Source organism: the organism of the source record quoted next, unplaced genomic scaffold, assembly GCF_019419815.1.
Source record: "Pyrus x bretschneideri cultivar Hongxiangsu unplaced genomic scaffold, Pyrus_bretschneideri_v1 Contig21, whole genome shotgun sequence".
NCBI lineage: Eukaryota > Viridiplantae > Streptophyta > Magnoliopsida > Rosales > Rosaceae > Pyrus > Pyrus x bretschneideri.
In genome coordinates this window covers 492533-511517 of record NW_025999513.1, presented here as the reverse complement: position 1 = coordinate 511517, position 18985 = coordinate 492533, and positions in this window count along the sequence as shown.

Below are 18985 nucleotides of genomic sequence, written 5' to 3'. Positions count from 1 at the left end.
ATATAAATCCCTTGTTTGGAACGAGAAACCTCAATACCCAAAAAATATTTTAAATCACCAAGGTCTTTTATCCGAAAATGATCACGGAGAAAAGACTTCAGAGAATTAATGGCACTAGCATCATTGCCTGTAATCACAATATCATCCACATAAATGAGCAAAGCTGTGAAAGAAATACCAGACTTTTTAGTGAACAATGAATAGTCAGCTTTGGATTGTTGAAAACCGGCAGAAATGATGGCACTAGTGAATTTGGCAAACCATTGGCGAGAAGCCTGCTTAAGACCATAAAGTGACTTGTGAAGGCGACACACAAGATTCTCCCCCTGTCGCCGAAGACCAGGAGGAGGAGACATATAGATTTCTTCATGTAAGTCACCATGTAAGAAAGCATTATTAACATCAAGCTGATGAAGAGACCAAGACTGACTAGCAGCAAGAGCAAGAAGACAACGCACCGTAATCATCTTAGCAGTAGGAGAAAAAGTGTCATGATAATCAATACCTTCAGCCTGAGTGAAGCCTTTAGCAACCAAACGAGCTTTGTAGCGGTCAATAGAGCCGTCGGATTTGTGCTTGAGTTTGTACACCCACTTACAACCAATGGGAATTTTGCCAGGGGGCAAGGAAGTTAAAGTCCAAGTACCATTAGCATGTAAAGCTTGAAGCTCCTCAGTCATAGCACGTTGCCAATTGGGGTCAGTGGCAGCCTCGGCAAAGGAGGAAGGCTCCACAGTCCGACTGACAGAGTTAATGTAAGAAAAATGTCTGGGAGAGTAACGGTGATAAGAGAGAAAATTACAAAGTGGATATCGCGTACCTTGTATAGAACCGGGTTGCGAAGTCGAAGATGGGTGGGATGGCAGAATCACCTGCGAGCAAACGTAGTCTTTTAAATAGGATGGAGGTTTATGGGCACGGGAAGAGGTGCGGGGAAGGGGAGGATTGGTAGGTAGTGGGGGGGTAGGGATGTCCGTGGGTAAAAGGGTGAAAGGTAAGGAAGTATCGGGGGGGGAAGGAGGGGATGCCGAGAGGGCAGGGGCATGGGGAGGAACGGGTAATGGGGCAGCAAGGGAATCTATGGGAGGCGTGGAAGGGGAGGAAGGTGGAGGAGGGTGAGGCGTCGGGGCAGGAAGGGGTGGGTTATATGTAAAGTCCAGAGGGGGTGGGATGGGTAGGGTAGGCGAAGAGGATGGGATAGGAGGGTGAGAAACGGCATAAGGGAAAGTACTTTCGTGAAAGATGACGTCTCGACTAGTGAAAATGCGGTGATTGTCGAGATCGTAAAGGGTATAGGCCTTTTGTCCATGAGGATAACCGAGAAAAATGCAACGATGAGCCCGAGGGGAAAATTTAGTGGTGGGAGTGACAGAGGTGGCATATGCCAGACAACCAAAGACGCGGAAGTGGTCATAAGATGGGGTTTTCGAAAAGAGAACCTCAAATGGGGATTTATGATGGAGAAGACGGGTAGGGAGACGATTGATGAGATAAGTAGCGGTAAGAACACATTCCCCCCAAAACTTGATAGGAAGATGGGATTGAAAACGAAGGGCGCGAGCGGTTTCAAGAAGATGACGATGTTTTCTTTCAACAACGCCATTTTGTTGGGGGGTATAAACACAAGAAGTTTGTAAAAGCACCCCATGATCAGAGAAAAAACTACGAAGAGATAAAAATTCACCACCATTGTCAGTACGAATGCATTGGATGGTAGTGCGGAATTGGGTAGTGACATAAGCAAAAAAATCCTTAATTAATTGTTGAGTGTCGGATTTATGTTTCATGAGGAAGACCCACGTAAAGCGAGAAAAATCATCCACAATGGATAAGAAATAATTAGCACCAGAAAGAGAAGATTGACGATTCGGGCCCCAAATATCACAATGAATTAAAGCAAAAGGGAAAGTTGATGAAATTGAACTCAAAGGAAAAGGTTGACGAGTTTGTTTTGCCAACGGACAAACATCACAAATATGACTAGAATCAAAAGTGCAATTAAGAGAGCTAGATGCTAAAGCTTGCAAACGAGTGGATGAGGGGTGACCTAGACGCCTATGCCAGAGGGAGGAGGGGATGGTAATGATGTTGCAGAGAGGTTGACGGGTGGGGAGAGAAGAGGTAAGGGCCACAAGGTAATACAGATCGCCACGTCGCTTACCCACACCAATCATCGCCTTCGAAACCAAGTCCTGCAAAACACACCAAGAAGGAAAGAAGGTTATGGAACACGATAATCCATCTGTAAGTTTACCAACCGATAAAAGGTCCACTCGGAAATTAGGGACACATAAAACATCCTTCAAAGTAACTGAGGAATTTAAAGGAAGAGTGCCGGTAAAAGTAATGGGAGCGGAAGCACCACTAGGCAAAGAAACAGGCGGCAAATGTGAAGGAGAACGATTAACCAAACATGAAGCGGAAGAAGTAATATGATCCGTAGCACCACTGTCAAGAATCCATTGACCATGACGAGAGGTGACAGGTAACAAACCCTGGGCAAAATCAGTAGTGAGCACGGCATTGGCCTGAGGAGGGGTGGTGGTGTCACGTAGAGCAGCTAGAACACGGGAGTGCTGCTCGGCAGAGAGGTCAGGCATGGCAAGCTGCAAGTCATGTAAAGTGGGCTGGGTCCCGTGCACTTGGTGGGTTGCTGGAGTAGAAGAGGAGGCGGGGGCCTGGGTGCCTTGCACGTGATGGGCCTGGGTGAAATTATGGGGCCGGGAAGCAGAAAACCGTGGCTGCTGGGGAGGACTGGAAGGTGCATGGCTGCGGGAAGAACTGGAAGCAGTGGCACGGCGCGGTGGTCGCCACGGTTGGCCATGAAGGGGATGGCCAACGGGATAGCCATGAAGTTTATGGCAGGTGTCTCGGGTATGATAATCAAAATTGCAGTAGGTGCAGTGGAGGGGAGGACGAGCAGAGGAGGGACGGGACGGGCCACGAACAGCCATGGGAACGGCAGAGAAAGCTGCCGAAAAAAAAAAAAATTAGGGCTAGGGTTATAAACCTGCTCTGTATACCATGTAGAATTTAGATGTATATTTGCTTGATTGAACAATTACAAGATGAAACATATATATAGGAAAGAAAAAGAACATAAACCTAATTTTGCCTAACTTGCCTAACTTGCCTAACTTGACTAACCTAACTTGCCTAACTTTGAACAAGAAAATTGACTAGCCTACCATTATTCCAACATGTTTATTTCATGCATTTTTACACAAGGATTCCAACCTAGCTTTGTTTGTCTAACAACTCCGGAGTCGAGTAAGTCGACATTAATCAAAAGATAGATCGACTACAATAGAGTTATAAAATGCATTCAACAAACTCTCAAATGTAGCAGAATTTAGATTACACTGTTAGGAGTTTCATATAAGCATGCACATTTAGAAAAGGAAGGAGTTCTGGAATAATCACACAATCGAAGGAGAAGTGAGAGACAGAGAGCAGTTCTTAGTTCTTCATGGAACTCATCTACTCTCATTCAGATTCCCTTAAAGCTGACCTTAGCTTTAGGACCACACAAACACACATATATTGAGAGAAGGTTCCAAGTAAGGAATTAATAATTTCTTGAGTCTCCATTCTTCAATTCTATGAACACACTAATTAATACTATTTTAATTTTAGTAAAACCGTGTGGGGTTTCCATGAAGATGCTGACATAACAGGGCGAGAGAAAGTTCAAAGTAAAGAATTAATAATTTCTTGAGTCTCCATTCTTCAATTCTATGACCACACTAATTAATACTACTTTAATTTTAGTAAAACCGTGTGGGGTTTCCATGAAGATGCTGACATAACAAGGCGACAACGTTGTCAGCACACTGTGCTCTTGGACCGCTTCACTAGCGTGAGAGGACTTTCAACCAGACGTGTCTGGCCTTCTTCATAATCAGCTGAACCCATTAAATTGGTAGCCAAAATGTCGGTACACTGTAAACTGTTTAGCCAAAATGTTGGTACACTGTAAATTGTTAGCCATTAATAATAATGTGGTTAACCTATTAAGTACATTGTAAATTGTTGGCTAACCTATTAATATCCATCCGAGAAATGCTAAGGAAACTCTTTCAAAAGTGGGACTCTTCATGGATTCTCTGCCACCTCATGTTTTGGGCACAATTTTTGTGTCAACATTATAATCATTGTGCCAAAAACATGAGGGGAGCAGAGAATCCATGAAGAGTCCCACTTTGAAAAAGACATCTTAGCATTTCTCAATCCATAAACCCCTTGTTGAAATAGTGATTCCCTCCTTGGTCATGGCAGAGGAGAATATTTCTTTGCTTAGTGAGCCCACTCACGAGGAGGTGTATTACGAAGTAAAAAGTATGGATTATTCTAGTTCTCCAGGGTCAGATGTGTTTTTTTGTTGCATGCTGGAGTATTGTTGGCTCTAATGTGGTTCTAACTATGCAAAATCTTTTTCGTTGATGGAAGAATTCCTCTTCGTTTCAGTTTTTGGTGGTTCTTATTCCAAAAGTTCCAAGAGCAGACTCAGTTTCGCAGCTCTGCGCTATTGAGTTGGCCAATTTTGCATTCTCATTAACAGACGGGGGATAACTGCATCTAGAAGTGTCTCACCTCAGGAACGTGGTTGTTTCATTTTTTATGCAAGTATTCTTATTTCTGAATGCATAAAAAACTCTTGATAAGAAATGAGTGTCGGTAATGTGGTCATAAAGTTAGGCAGAAAAGCTTTTGGCTTTTCTCACGTTTTCGTTATCTGGATCGAAGAGCTTTAGGTTTTTCTTCTCCTGCTCGAGAAGGGGTCCTCCAAGGGGATCCCTTAAACTATAATTTATTTTGTGTAATGACGTGCTTGAAAAGTTCTTAGTAAGGTGGTTAGTACCATATTTTTATTGTCAAAATAAATTACTAGGTTTTATTTAACTACCATATTTTTCAGGGTGATACTTTCCTCTCTGATTTTTATAATTTGCCAACTTTTTGGTAGCTCTAACTATCAAAGTTTTAGTTTACTACTCTCCACAAACCCATCCCCAATGGCATTTCCTGTGGAAGCCACATCATACCTATACAATTCTTCTGTTTCTTCTTTATTTTTATTATTGGTTGAACGTGGATCCTTTTCGGATTCTCTTTATGAGGATTCTCTAGATCCTTAAATCGTGTCTATTCATCGTGTAGAATTATCAAAGAGATGGGTCATACAACCCACTTCCAACAACACCGATATTGTCCCCAACTTGGTAATTCCCACCTGCACAATCCGTCAGGTGTGGGGTTTTATCACAAAATGCCTCGGTATTAGTTGGAGTGGGATTAGGGTATTTAAACTATTCTTTTGTCATTGATACAGTCGATGTGGGACATTTCGACACGCCCCCTCACGTGGGACCCAATTAGTGGTTCATACGTGGGAGATCCACACATCAGCAACCACGTGGAGCCAAAAGGACTCACCCTACACGTGGGGCCAAGGGACCCACCATCATAGCGTGGGGCTAAGGGGACCCACCCATCACGTGGCAGTACAGTACGGGCTCGCTCCCTATCTCTAATACCATGCTAATTAGGACTTATTTTGGGGTTTTAATTTTCTGATATTATTTTGCTCACCAAGGAGGGAAATATATATTGTACAAGATTGATTTACAAGGAAAGAAACACCAAATAATATCTATCCTAATTACATATTGATTACAAGGACCCAAACAGATAACTAAGCTAATTACAAAGGTCAACTCTCCAACATGCTAATTAGGGCTTATTTTGGGGTTTTAATTTTCTGATATTATTCTTCTCACCAAGGAGGGAAATATATATTGTACAAGATTGATTTACAAGGAAAGAAACACCAAATAATATCTATCCTAATTACATCCTGATTACAAGGACCTAAACAGGTGACTAAGCTAATTACAAGTGTCAACTTCCTACTAGACACAAGAATTCCTGTTATATGTCATGTCTACCCTAGATTCTTGTGGAACTTAGGTTGGCCCTTGAACAATACGACCATACAAGCAATTTTTGAAGAAAGATTCATCTGGATGCACTTATACTAAAGTCCACCTTATATAAATCCTGTGGCAATTCCTTTTAGGTGCCCATCTGTGTATATTAGCAATATACTATAGTACCAAATGGCCTGTTTAGCTAGACAAAAAGAGAGTAAAATGTTTTGATGATAAATGCATTAAGGCTGAAGAGTTTCCTGTATCTAATAGGCGGTGCTTCTATACCCCATCTCTATAATTGGAGCTTTTTGCTCGTCACTTATTTGCGTAAATATTTTTCAAGCAGTATCGAAAAAGTCAGTACATCCCTCTGTAATTATGAGTGCATTGATCATCGTGGTTTGGTCTTGGCAGCCACTGTAAGCATGTCAATATTGAGGCATCTGACTTAGGGCTCTTTCTAGTGTTATACGTCGACGTGGTAGCCGTGGCTTTGTTGAAGATCCTTGCCCCCATATCATAGCCACTTGCCCTCTATTCAATGAGTTTAACCTAACAGCACTGAAGAATGTTCATGAGAGTTATATTTTATAAAAACTTTAAAGTTGAGAAAGGTTGTGTTTCAATCCCATATTCATCTTGTGTGGCCTACGATCAGAAGAGGCACCCATTGTACTCATCCACCATAAAAGAGAAGAGATTAAAAAAATAAAAAATAAATACTCTTCGGTCTCTGCATGGGTCTTAGCATGTGCCCCCTACACCAATCTAATTAGTTTGCCTCACATACGATGACACACCTCATAGAACTTGAAATTGTGAAAGCATTTTTCCAAATAAAATTCCAATGAGACGAAGGATTGTGACAGTTCTTTAGAATTATGGCAAGAAGAATTGCAATCATAAGATACCACTGTAATGATTCTCATTTAATTCGTGAAACTGAAAGGTAGGAGTATAAGAGTTTTTCTCTATTCTTGGACGGTTCCATGGCTTCTCGAGACGACTTTTTGTAAGTTTCCCACTGACAGTGTCAATTGTTGGAAGGGAAAATTTCGAGTACTTCAATTCTCCTCTAACAAGTAATCTCGAACATGTTGAGAAGCCTTAATCACCATTTTTGCTTGCCATCAATAAGGGCGGGGGGACCTACAAAAAGCACTCCGACGCTCAAGTCAGTTTTTATTTAAGATGATTGGGGCATATCACAAAATTATTTCCTACTTTCCTCCCTTTGATGTTGGTGGGATTTTTGGCCTTTTCTAGGCATTCAAGTCTTGGGCTCTAGGTTCCACTTTTCTTCTATTTTTCCATGTTCCACATTCCATGGAAGTATTTGATCATGCTCTTTTCACATGAGAAATCCGATTACAACTGGATAGTTGAAAAGGTGAAAAGATAGAGTTTCCTGGGGGAGGCACACATTTTCACTGTGGAGCCGATAAGTATATTGCATCAATTGCAAAGGTAATATTTCTTCCCCTTAATGTATTTGCCAAAAAAAAATAAAAAATGTATCAGCGGATGGAATTCTCTCTTTAAAGATTTTTGTGAACTTCCAATGAACTTGTCAGCCCTTTATAGGATTCTGTGATATTTTATTTACCGTTGCATATGGATTGAGTGCTTGCTTTTATGGTGTTTTGAATTGGCAGATGCTCAACTTTTCCAAAAACAATTTGAAGGATGAAGGAAGGTTACGAACAGTTTTTTTAGGTTGGTTGTGGAGTTGCAAGTTCGAAGCCCATTTGCTTTCATCTCATATTATAGCAATGCCCTTGGCACTCAATGATGAGCATCAAAACCAGATCCAATTTGCTTTAGAAAGAGGAATTCCAGTGTATCTTGGTGTTCTAGGAACCAAAAGGCTTCCTTACCCAAGCAAATCGTTTGAACTTGCTCATTGTTGTAGAGTTGATTGGCTTCAACGAGATGGAATCCTTCTTCTTGAGCTGGATATGTTGCTCAGACCAGGAGGCTACTTTGCATACTCATCTCTTGTAGCATATGCACAGGATGAGGACGATCTTAAAATATGGAGAGAGATGAGTGCCCTTATGGATGCATTCGATATTGTGTTGTGAGTAACTTGATTCTCTACTTTGACAGGTATGAAGCCTATTCAACATACCCCCGGACTTATGATTTACTCCATGCTTGAACTGTGTTTTCAGACAGAGAAAAAAAATAATGTAGTGCTGAGGATTTATTGCTTGAGATGGATCGCATACTAAGGCCCACTGGCTTCATAATCATCCACCACAAACAATCAGTAGTAGATTTCGTTAATAAGTATCTAACAGCATTGCATGCCGTATCCGACACCAGTTCATATGCAGACCAGGATGGAGACAACATTGTGTTTATTATCCAAAAGAAAATATTTATTTTTTGGGGAATTTTTTTTTTGTTATATTGATTTAATTGATGAAGCAAGGACTGACGGCATCTATAGGCAATATCGTGAGGCAAGTATGGCAGCATATGGTTTTGCTTAGATACTTATAATCAGTCTTGTGTCTGGTTTAGAAATTTTTCTCTTTTCGTACTTCTTTATTAGAATTTAATACGTATGATTTTAAAATCTACGAAAATATTTGTGACTAAGGGAATGAGTTGAGCTCAAGTGTGAAATCACATAACCTAAGTTACTCTTTAGTATTTGATCTATATTTCGTATTTAAATAATTTTGATAATTTGATTCTCTTGAATTATCAACTTGAGGTCACATCCCATGTCATGGGTGTATGTAATTGGCCAACTCATCCAACCTTAATTCTTGATGGCCATGATAGATTGCTCTTGTTTCTTTTGGAAATTACAGATTGTTCTTGCTTTGGATCAGAAGAATCAACAAAGTAGCCAGTTCATTCTGTGATGATATCGTGTTTATGAATTCACTGCAACCATATACAAGGTTGAAAAGTGAGGAATTTAAAAACTCGGTTGATAATTATTTTGTTTTCATTATTTGTGCTTGAGATATGATGGAGGGATTGAGGATATAAAGTAGAGTGGAGAAAAGTTATAAATTGTTAGATGTAGAAGAAATGTAAATGAACACTTGATGAAAATTAAAAACTAAAAAAAATCTTAAGTTGTTTTCACTTCCAAATTGTATTTTCACTCACCCTTCTTTATTTCTTCACCTCTTTCTCTCTCCCACCTTCGTCCATCACTTCTCCCATGTAATTTCCAAATATCTCAAATACAAAACGTGAAAACTAAAATTAAAAAAATAAAAAAAAAACAAAGATGATTATCAAACGAGTCCTAAATATATGTACTTAATAGGAGACGATTCTTACACTTTCATTTTCATTTATCTACACTCATGTATTTATTATTATTCAGTAATTGAGCTACAAATGAAAGCAAGTTCACAAAATTATGGAAAACAATGGATAAAAAAATGAGAGGAATTGTTACCCGATTAGGATTTTATCACAAAAAATCTCAACACATAGTTAAGTTATATCCTATTAGGTTTCCAATGTGAGACTTGTGACATAATAATATGTTTTTGACTTGAATTTCCCCATTCTGTAGGACACAAAGGACCCCTTATCTGGGTTCATGAAACTTTCGATATAGGGCTACATAAATTCTCACTTCTCTTTGTCCTTCCTTTTTGTTCTCTTATGTCGTTGGAATTCAATGTGAATTGTGATTGTTGTTGTCAGCTGCCATGTAAAAACATGTGGCAAGGAAACCTTTACAACCCTTGGATTTGTCTTGCCGTTTGGCCCGGCACAAATGATGAATATGATTTGAGTTGGGCCGATTCGAGTAAAAAATATTTTAGAAACATTTTATTTGGTTTAACTTCTCATATGTTTGTGTGCGTGTGTGTGTATGCCAAGTAAAATTCATATATTGTGCTCAATAATCCACCTTCAAATCTCCTCTTTTTAGATGGAAGTTGGTTGACAGAGGAAGACATATTAAAACATTGATTCAATTGGCATTTTTTTTAGCTCAAATGTTTGTGTAATGAAGGATCGATGCAACCAATTTGAGCCGTATATGTTATGACTAATTTTACTCAAGCCTTCACATTGAAGATGAAAGGCAAAGCATAAAGTCCAACCAACGTTTGTTGTTCCAAGGTAACTAAGTCATAATCTTAAGTATAGGATGGTGAATTTGACTCACATACTATACATGCACTAGTGGGAGACTCATAACATTTTTCTACTTAATTTGATATGTCGAGTGCCTTAATGTGCTTAGAATTGGATAAAATTTTAAGAGCATGCTTTTAAGGTTGTTGGATACTTTGTAGCTAAGTCTCAGCTCCATTTGAGCTCAAGAGGATGCGAAATGCCCAAGTTTAAATCTTCTTACCAACTAGCTCTTAGTCTAGTGATATTTCTTTTCTCAATATTTAAAGAGACTCTAAGTTCAATACCTTTCCTCAATTAATAAAAAAAAGTACAGATCTCCTTCCTTCTTATAAATTAATCACAAACAAAGTGATCGATAAACATATGACTTCAGCCTTCAGGTAAGATGCTCCTAGTTGAAATACTAGAAAAGTAATTTTGAAACGAGTACAATCCTATCCATAACTTGAGTAATTTGGCGGGATAATGTGACAAATTGAATTGTCAGCAAAGGCCATTGGCCCGATGCTTCTTCCCTCCAAAAATACTCCGTATGGCTATATGTTTAATATTTGTCTTAGTGTCCTATTATTTGTTAAAATAAAACGTGATAAATTAATTTCTATAGCCTTCACAACGTATTAACGTTTGTTTTTAATATATTGTATATTTAAATTAAGGAGTGGGTGATTTAGACTAAGCCGCACAATGAATTTGTTTTTGTATTACCACGAAAATCAAATCCCAAACTTCTCAGTCATAAGTGAAAATGATTACCACTCGCCTCCCACTTGAATGGGCCAAGCTGCATTCAAATTATCCTTGATGCATATATTTATATTTTTTTTTAATGTTTTGTCATTACAATGACGATTCTCTTAAACGATCTTAACATACATATAATCATAAAATGTATATATGTGTGCATGCGCGCAGACTTTGTATCCAAAGGGTTCCCCGTTATTTTGTAAAAATTGGACTAGTTAGGGTTAACTTCACATTGAACTTTAACGATCTGGATTGTCTATTTTTTATGTTGCACTTCATAGATAATTTTTGCAAAAAATCAATTCAAGGCTATATATGTGTGGATTGTTGGATAAATATCAACAATATATGATAAACTTATATATGCTAATAAATAATAAAAACGAATAAATATATTAACAGAGTATGAATAATGTGAAATAATATTGAACAGACAAATTAAAAATAAGGGCTTGCATACCGTAATGTCCTTGAAACGGATATTTTGTCCCTACTCAGTGCTTGTAGTTCTACGGAGATCTGCCTCACCAGGATTCAACGATCTAAGTTAGAATTTCAGCACCGCAAAACTAACTTCTGACGAATTTCTTTGTGGTTCTCTTAGTAAGAAGGTTTAGGAATGTGGAGGAAGAATTTTATATTTTCTGTGTTCTAAATGTCATGCAGATGGATGTATATATAGTAGGATTATGCATGTTCACAATATGTATGAGAATGGGATGTAACTATTGGAGGACATCTTTTCAGAGGGGTGTTTGCTCTTTGCGTTCTTTCACCACACTTCAGACTTCATCTGAAAATATGAGTTTGTTGGTAAAAAAATAATTAATTAAAGAATTTAATTTTCAGAGTCCAAGAGCCCCAAACCCCATCTTTTGATAATTAATTATAATTATCCATGATCCATCACACCAATTACTATCTAAAGGACAAAGCTTTATAAAGTGAAAAAACCTTTTGGGAATGGCCAATTTGGAACAATGAAATTTCTATTCAAAATTTCCGATATGTATGTGTGCATTTTTTTTTTATAATTTGTATGAATGCATTGATTTACTGAAAAAAGTCTCCATATAGTGATACCTGGTTCTAAGGAAACCGCTCCTACTCAACCAATCAAGTTAGCCAATGTCTGTGGGACAAAGCATGTTGTGGGGCTATCTTTGCCTCATTGCATGTCTGTAAAGCATGATTGAGTAGTTTATGCTGATAACAGTCAATAATCATAATCTCACTCACAATTTTATAATTAATTAGAAGCTCATCCAGAAAATAAAAAGAAATTACAATAAAAAGAAAATGTCGCGTCCATCTAAAGAGAAGGATCGTCCCTAAAGTCTAACCGTAATTTCTGCTTACAGCTGTTACTTTGAATCACATTCCACTAATTATATATGAGCTTTGTTGAATTAATCCCCACTTCATCAAGTAAGATATGTGTTGCAAATTTTGATTAACTAAAATCTGCTTTTCAATGCACTTTTTTATTGGGATCCGTTGCATGAGATTTATGTATTGCATGCGACTTATAAAATGAATTTTTTTTTCTTTTTTTTTTTTTGGTAAACAGAAATCAATTATTTTGATGAAGAATAACAGTAATTTGAATTCAATTAATTGTGATTAGTTGATATTATATGTTTGCTTCGTATAAATTATTTCTTTTAAGCATAATAGTAGACCTCTCCAAGTAGTTTAGGTTTAGGGTTCTAAAAAATTGAGAATTCTCCAAGTAGTTTAATTCTTTCAAAGTCACTAGTACAAATTAGGGTAATTTACCCAATGATATTATCAATCTCAACCAGGTTTCTTTTCTTTTACATTAGAAGCAGTCGAAGTCTTGACCTATTTTAATTCTAATAGATCACAGTACCCGCCCTCTCTATGACACCCCGCTATACTTGAAACATCCTTCAAATTTGCAATCACAAATACAGTCCCTTTCAAAGCATGCAGCAGTCTTGAATATGTTTGTGTAAACTTAATTGCTTTATCTTACGACAAGAGATATTAATCATGCAAGTGATATTACAATACAAGTACAATTCTTATGTGATAAAACAAGAGATATTGACCAACAATTATATGATTATATAATCTGAATTATCAATTATATATATATATATATATATATATCATTAAGCAGTAGTGTTGGAAGAGGACCTGTCCTTCTCCCCCATCCCCTTCTTCCTTTGTTCTTAGTTTTGTATGTGTTTTTTTTTTTTTTAAATTTAAAACTATGTTTCAAAAAAAAAAAATCTTTTTATTTAATCCACATGTGCCATGTTGGCACACTAATGGAATTTTTTACTTAATCTAATGGCATGGACAAATTGATGAGTAATTGTATAGACAGAGGACCAAATTGATGAAATTGAAACATGAATGACCAAATTAATAACTTGATATAACATAAGGGACCATTTGTGATTAAAACCCATCATTTTATCCAAAAAAAGGCAAGGGTCAAGATTATAATTTCATTCAGTTTTGGTCATCTTCGCCATCCTAAATGATGACAACAGTCCATGAGGGCATAATATAATTCATAAATTGATCAAAAGGCATGTCAAGGGGTACATGATATTAACCAAAAACCTTATAAATTACAAATGAATTAAAAACTAAGATCCATATATTATTATATATGACATGGAGTGGAGGAGGGTTTCCAACAGTAAAGTGACAGGTTCCATATCACAAATAATAAAAGCATAGTATAGATATGAAACATGTGACCTCATGTGATTTAGAAAGTGATATTGTTTTCGGCTGCCTTGTCATGCAAATCCCTTTTGTAACCACCAGACAAAACAAACTGTCGATTGTATTATGATTTAATAATATTTTATTTTATTTGTTAGTCATAAATCTAAAATTCGGCTCTCACAAATGAGAAGACCAAAACTTAAGTATAAAGACTCGTTGAACAGCTTAATTGAAATTCGCATTCTCTCACTATCGTTGTAGCAAAAAGAAGTGAGCAAAGAAATGTTTTGAGGATGTTTGCTTCCCCATGTCAAAGGGTTTGCAGCATTTCAGGCGGAAGTCAAGGGTTTGAATGTGTTTGTGAGAAAATCATAGTTTTAGATTAGTTTAGGTGAAGCAGCTTAATAAAAAGTCAATGTTTGGGCAATTATTCTGGACAGTTTTGCCAATGGATATGCCATTATTCGTAGTGGTCCAGCCAAGCACACTATAACATGCACCGTCTTGTTGATATTGTTTTATATTGGAAATGTTTTAGTCGTACTTCGGTACTTTGGCGTATGAACATTGTTTGGATCAAACTGAATGGTATTATGATCCATGATGGATTTAGTAAAAAATATTATTTGGGGGTTAGTAAGAATAGCGTGTACAGTGTGGAAATTTTTATGGATAGAATAGCATGCAAATTGGCATTTCATCGAACCTTATAGGCCTGAGGTCAATTGTTAAGTTTGTCCACAGATGCCAACAACTTTCGAGCGAATATGTTTACTGATGTCAATAGTTTTTGAACGACCATGCTGACATACGCTTACATATGAGGCGTGAGCCTATCGACATATGCACATAGCAACGCATACAAGGGCATGAGGCTAGCAGTTACCCTGCCTAGTGCCCTTAGAGGCAATTTGTTGAGCAATTGGAGGGCAACTTTCAAAGGCATCTCAGATTTTCAAAAATCATCACTCAGCTTTTTCATGGAGGATTTCTGAACTTGGGGGTCAGCTGACCCACCTTGCCCAAGGTGATCCACCACTAATTATGATGTGTAGAGTTTTTAAGGTTCTTGACAAACTTAAGAATAGAAGTTTGGTGCAAAGCATAGACATATAATTGGAATCATTGCAGATTATGTATCTAATTTGTCTTTCTTATAACATGACTGAAAATTCTATAGATCTTGTATGCATTTCATGCCATACATCTTATTCCTCTCATCATGCAACAACAGTTAAAGAGAAATTTTTATATACATGTTTCATGTCATCCCTCTATCTCTCTCATTGTTTACGTGGCATGCAGCAAACGCAAATATAATCTTTTAATAATTGTAAACAATGAATTATGATGATAAATGATGTATCTAGACTCACTTCTAAAGTGCTTTACTAAGTTCACCTAAAAAAAAGTGCTTTACTAAGAAGCACTATTATCGAGCGAGATCCCTTGAGTGAGATCGCATTGTTGAAATGTCATTCTAAATTTAAAAACACACTAAAGAAACATTCTAGCATGAAATCTTTAAAACTAGAAATCGTTTAACCATTTATTATTCTTATGAACATTTAAAAAAATATTCGGATAATGTTAGATGATAAAATTATTTGTAGGCTTATTGATTGAGTTGCACTCTAAAATTATGATTCAGTCCCATTTTACCCTCTGAAATTGATTTTGTCACATTTTGTTCTGTAATTTTTGTCTCATGTAGTCTTAGTTCACCCCATTTTCATCTATTCTATCAAATAAACGCTAAATTAAAAGGTAGTTTTGACATTTTATATTTTACACAACATTTTGCTTCCGTCTTGCATGCTAAAACAATCTCAATTCCATTTTCAATAACTCTAATTAAACCCCCCATGTCTGTCTCTATTGTGGATTTATGCAGAGTTGTACTTGTAGCCACTGGATTCAATGAGCGTCTTGAATTATATTTTGAAACACTACCGGATATTTTCTTCTTAAGCAACCCATTATTTGCTTTTGCTAACGGTTGTAGCTACCACTTCACACCAATTTGCAAGAAAGACATACATGGAACATGAGAAAGGTGAAACCCAGCACGAAGTAATACGAATGGAATTTCATGGCTCTCCTCCTAGCTTTGGCAACCTCGCTGCATGGTTCATAAATGCTCCCTTCCTTCATCTGTTTCATGCGAACTCCACACGGGATCGTGTGGCTATACGTCTCAAGGAAATCCTAAAATATCTCATCAGAATTAATCTTGACATGAGCAGTCTTGAAGTAGCCCACTTTACTGGAAGACTCACCTTGACGATACAAAGGCGGATGATATTCATTGCCTTTACAACTAGAGGGAGACATACTCGAAAAATTTCTTGCATGGAAGGTACAAGAAAAATATTTAGAAGGGGGCTTGAATGAAAAAATACATATACATATATATATATATATGGGATGTCAGGTCGCAGCTCAACACCCCACTATCTTCTTGCCCAAGATAATAGAGACTCCAACCTCGCTCTTCATTGTAGGCCCAAGATTGTAGAGCCCAACACCTGGATGCCAGGCCCCACGACCCAACTACTGTCTCTCTTAGCATTAAGTAGCCTAGAGGCCCACTACCTTCTTCATTTTCTCCCATGCCAGCGAGACAAGCCCAGGCCCACGCCTCATCTTTTTCTACACAACATAATAACCAATAGTCCTGAGCGTGCCTTCATCACGCCTAGCCCACACTAGACATAATGCTAGAAGGGTTGCACCCCGACACCAAAGTTATGGCTTCTGGATTGTGCCATGCCTAATGCTTAAAAGGGCCATGCCCCGCGACTCTTTCAACTCAATGCCTTCGCGCCAAGTCATGGCTCTTGCCCCGCAGTTCCTAGCCCGCACCAGCCCAAGTTGTGGCCATTGGCATGCAACTTCTGGCCTAGCCATCTATCACATCGCACTACCACTACCAACAACCCTGTTGTCGTCCATGGAGGCTGCCCTAAGGCAATACACATCGGGAAAAAAAAAAAGACAAAGACAACGTTGACAATTACATCTTCGCAAAGAAAAAGATAACGTTGGTGTGTCGCAAAGAAAAAGACAACGTTGATGATTACATCTTTGCAAAAGCAAACAAAGAAGAAAACAGGAGGGGGTACAACTTCCCTAGCCTTTTCTCTCTTTCTTGTTGGGATAAAAATTGCTCTCTAAATTTATTTAACTTCCTACTTAAGGTAAGCTTAAATAAGTTCTAGAAGTATTTGGTTTCCGTTTCCTAGAAAACTTAAACTCCAGGTCAAGGTGGAGAATCTACATCAAATCAGGAAACAACACTCTGCTCATTTACTCAACTTGAGACTTCTACACCTATTTTGTGTGCAGCCAGTAGGTGTGGGAGTATATGTGCAGCAAAAAATAAACCAAAAATTTAAAAGGCGACACGTGAACTTTTTCCCCGAAAAATATAGAATTGCCATCATAAAATGGGCAGGGCACACAAATATTCCCACGTATAACTTAACATCCTTGGAGGCCTGAGTAGCTAACCATGACTATACCAAGCTTTAATGTTCGTGGCATCAAAAAGTCAAAGGCATTAAAGATAGGATTAATCACCAAATCCGATCTTTAATACATTCTGATTGAAGATCAACTCAAACAAGTAAGGAATCCTCATCACAATCAATCAAAGATACTTACCTGATAATTGCAAGATATTATCTCATAATTAATATCTTCAGGATAATTCTTTTCTTATCCGACAGATGCTCACTTGGCCAATCGGAAGCCACCGCGTGTAGAATAGAACCCTACCATGGCCGACCATCTCTTTATAAATCTTCATCAACACCACATGCTGGTAAGTTTTTGCAATGCACTTAAGCCCTCAACACTCACTGTTTTTCAAAGTTACTAACTTAGGTATCAGAGATATATCGCCTAAATCCCCTCCCCTCACCTCGTAAGCGTGTGAGGCTTTGTCCTTGACCAAATGTTTTTATTGTTTTGTAGACATAATTTCATCATGACTAAAGATGGTGGATTTTTTTAATCACACATAATGCTTATAGGACCATGATTTTTTTAAGTTTGGAGTAAGGTGGATTGAAATACGCCTAACTCAGAAGTCTGGTTATAGGCTCAATTGCCTCAATTGCAAAGCTGACTAAACGGGTCAGTGATGCCACTATCATCCTATTCGGAATCAATGGGTGAAGCCTGTCAACTTCGCTAAGATAAACCATGGTTGTTTTGTAAGATTCAGGAACATAATCCAGCAAGGAATCCACAGGTTTCCTATGATCTTGGAGTTCTTACAATCTAAAGATTGGCGTGCAGTGCAATTAATCACACTCCTAAGAGGATGCAATATCTTCTTCCTAGATATCCTTCAGGATTTTCTCGATTTAATAAGGATTCTACCATCCTAAAAGGTCATCTCCTCGACTGGTATAAATACACTTTTCTAGAGTTCATCTCTGGTAAAACAATCTTTGCATACTTATTCTCTTATCCACTGCTTGAGTCTTAATATTGCTTACTAACTTAATAGTCGGAGAGCCTTTGACTGGCACACCCTTCTGGTCTTTGGCTTGCTTTTTGTGTGTTCTTTTACAAGTAAACGAGTTTGGGCATCTACATCGTGAAATAAACTATTGAAGTGTCTGCCAACTCGAAGGGAGTAACATCTTGGATCACCAGTACTTTATCATTGAGAGGAGCATTGGGGCTTTCTGATCTTTTTTTTTTTTTATTTTATAAGGTTTGCCACTAACAAATTTCTTTGTGGCACTTTCAAAACGTTTCATTTTCTTCTTTTCCAACCTTGAGGTTTCTATGACCTTCTTTAGATCCTTCTCGTCTTTAGCATTCATTGCGTTAACCCAAGACAAATTTTGGATAGAATGGTTGGTGCACAGAGCAGTGATGGTGTCCCTCCCATGCTCTCTTGTTCTCTTTGGGGTTGTGAGCCATTTTCAATTCCAGTGTTCAAGAGGGATAATTTTGAAGGCCTTATCAATTAACTGAAGGTGGCATTGGCTGATAATTATACTGTCGTTGCAGCTGAGGCCAGTGGATGAAATATTTCGAATTTTGGGTCTGAAAATATCTCCTTGAAATAATCAAGACATCTTTATACTGGCCGATAATAATCAAGACATCTTTATACTAGTCTTTGTTGTGGCGCAGCAAGTCAGTTATGTAGGCTAGTCATCTAACTTTGGGTCTCCATTGAAATAAGTAATGTGGATCGGAGATTTTGTGCATGGTATAAAACATGCAAAATTCTTGGATACCCAGCTGCTCCCCATACAAGTTATTCAAAAGCTTGAAACAAGTGAGGATGCAAAATGACACGAGAGTCAAGTTGTAGAGAGCAACATCGAAGTAGCTCAACACTTGTTTCAAGAAGAGAGAGGGAAAATTTCAAACCCAAGTTTAAGTAAGAGGGGTTTTTGGTGCATGGACACTCAGGATCAAAACGTTTAGGGAAAGGATTT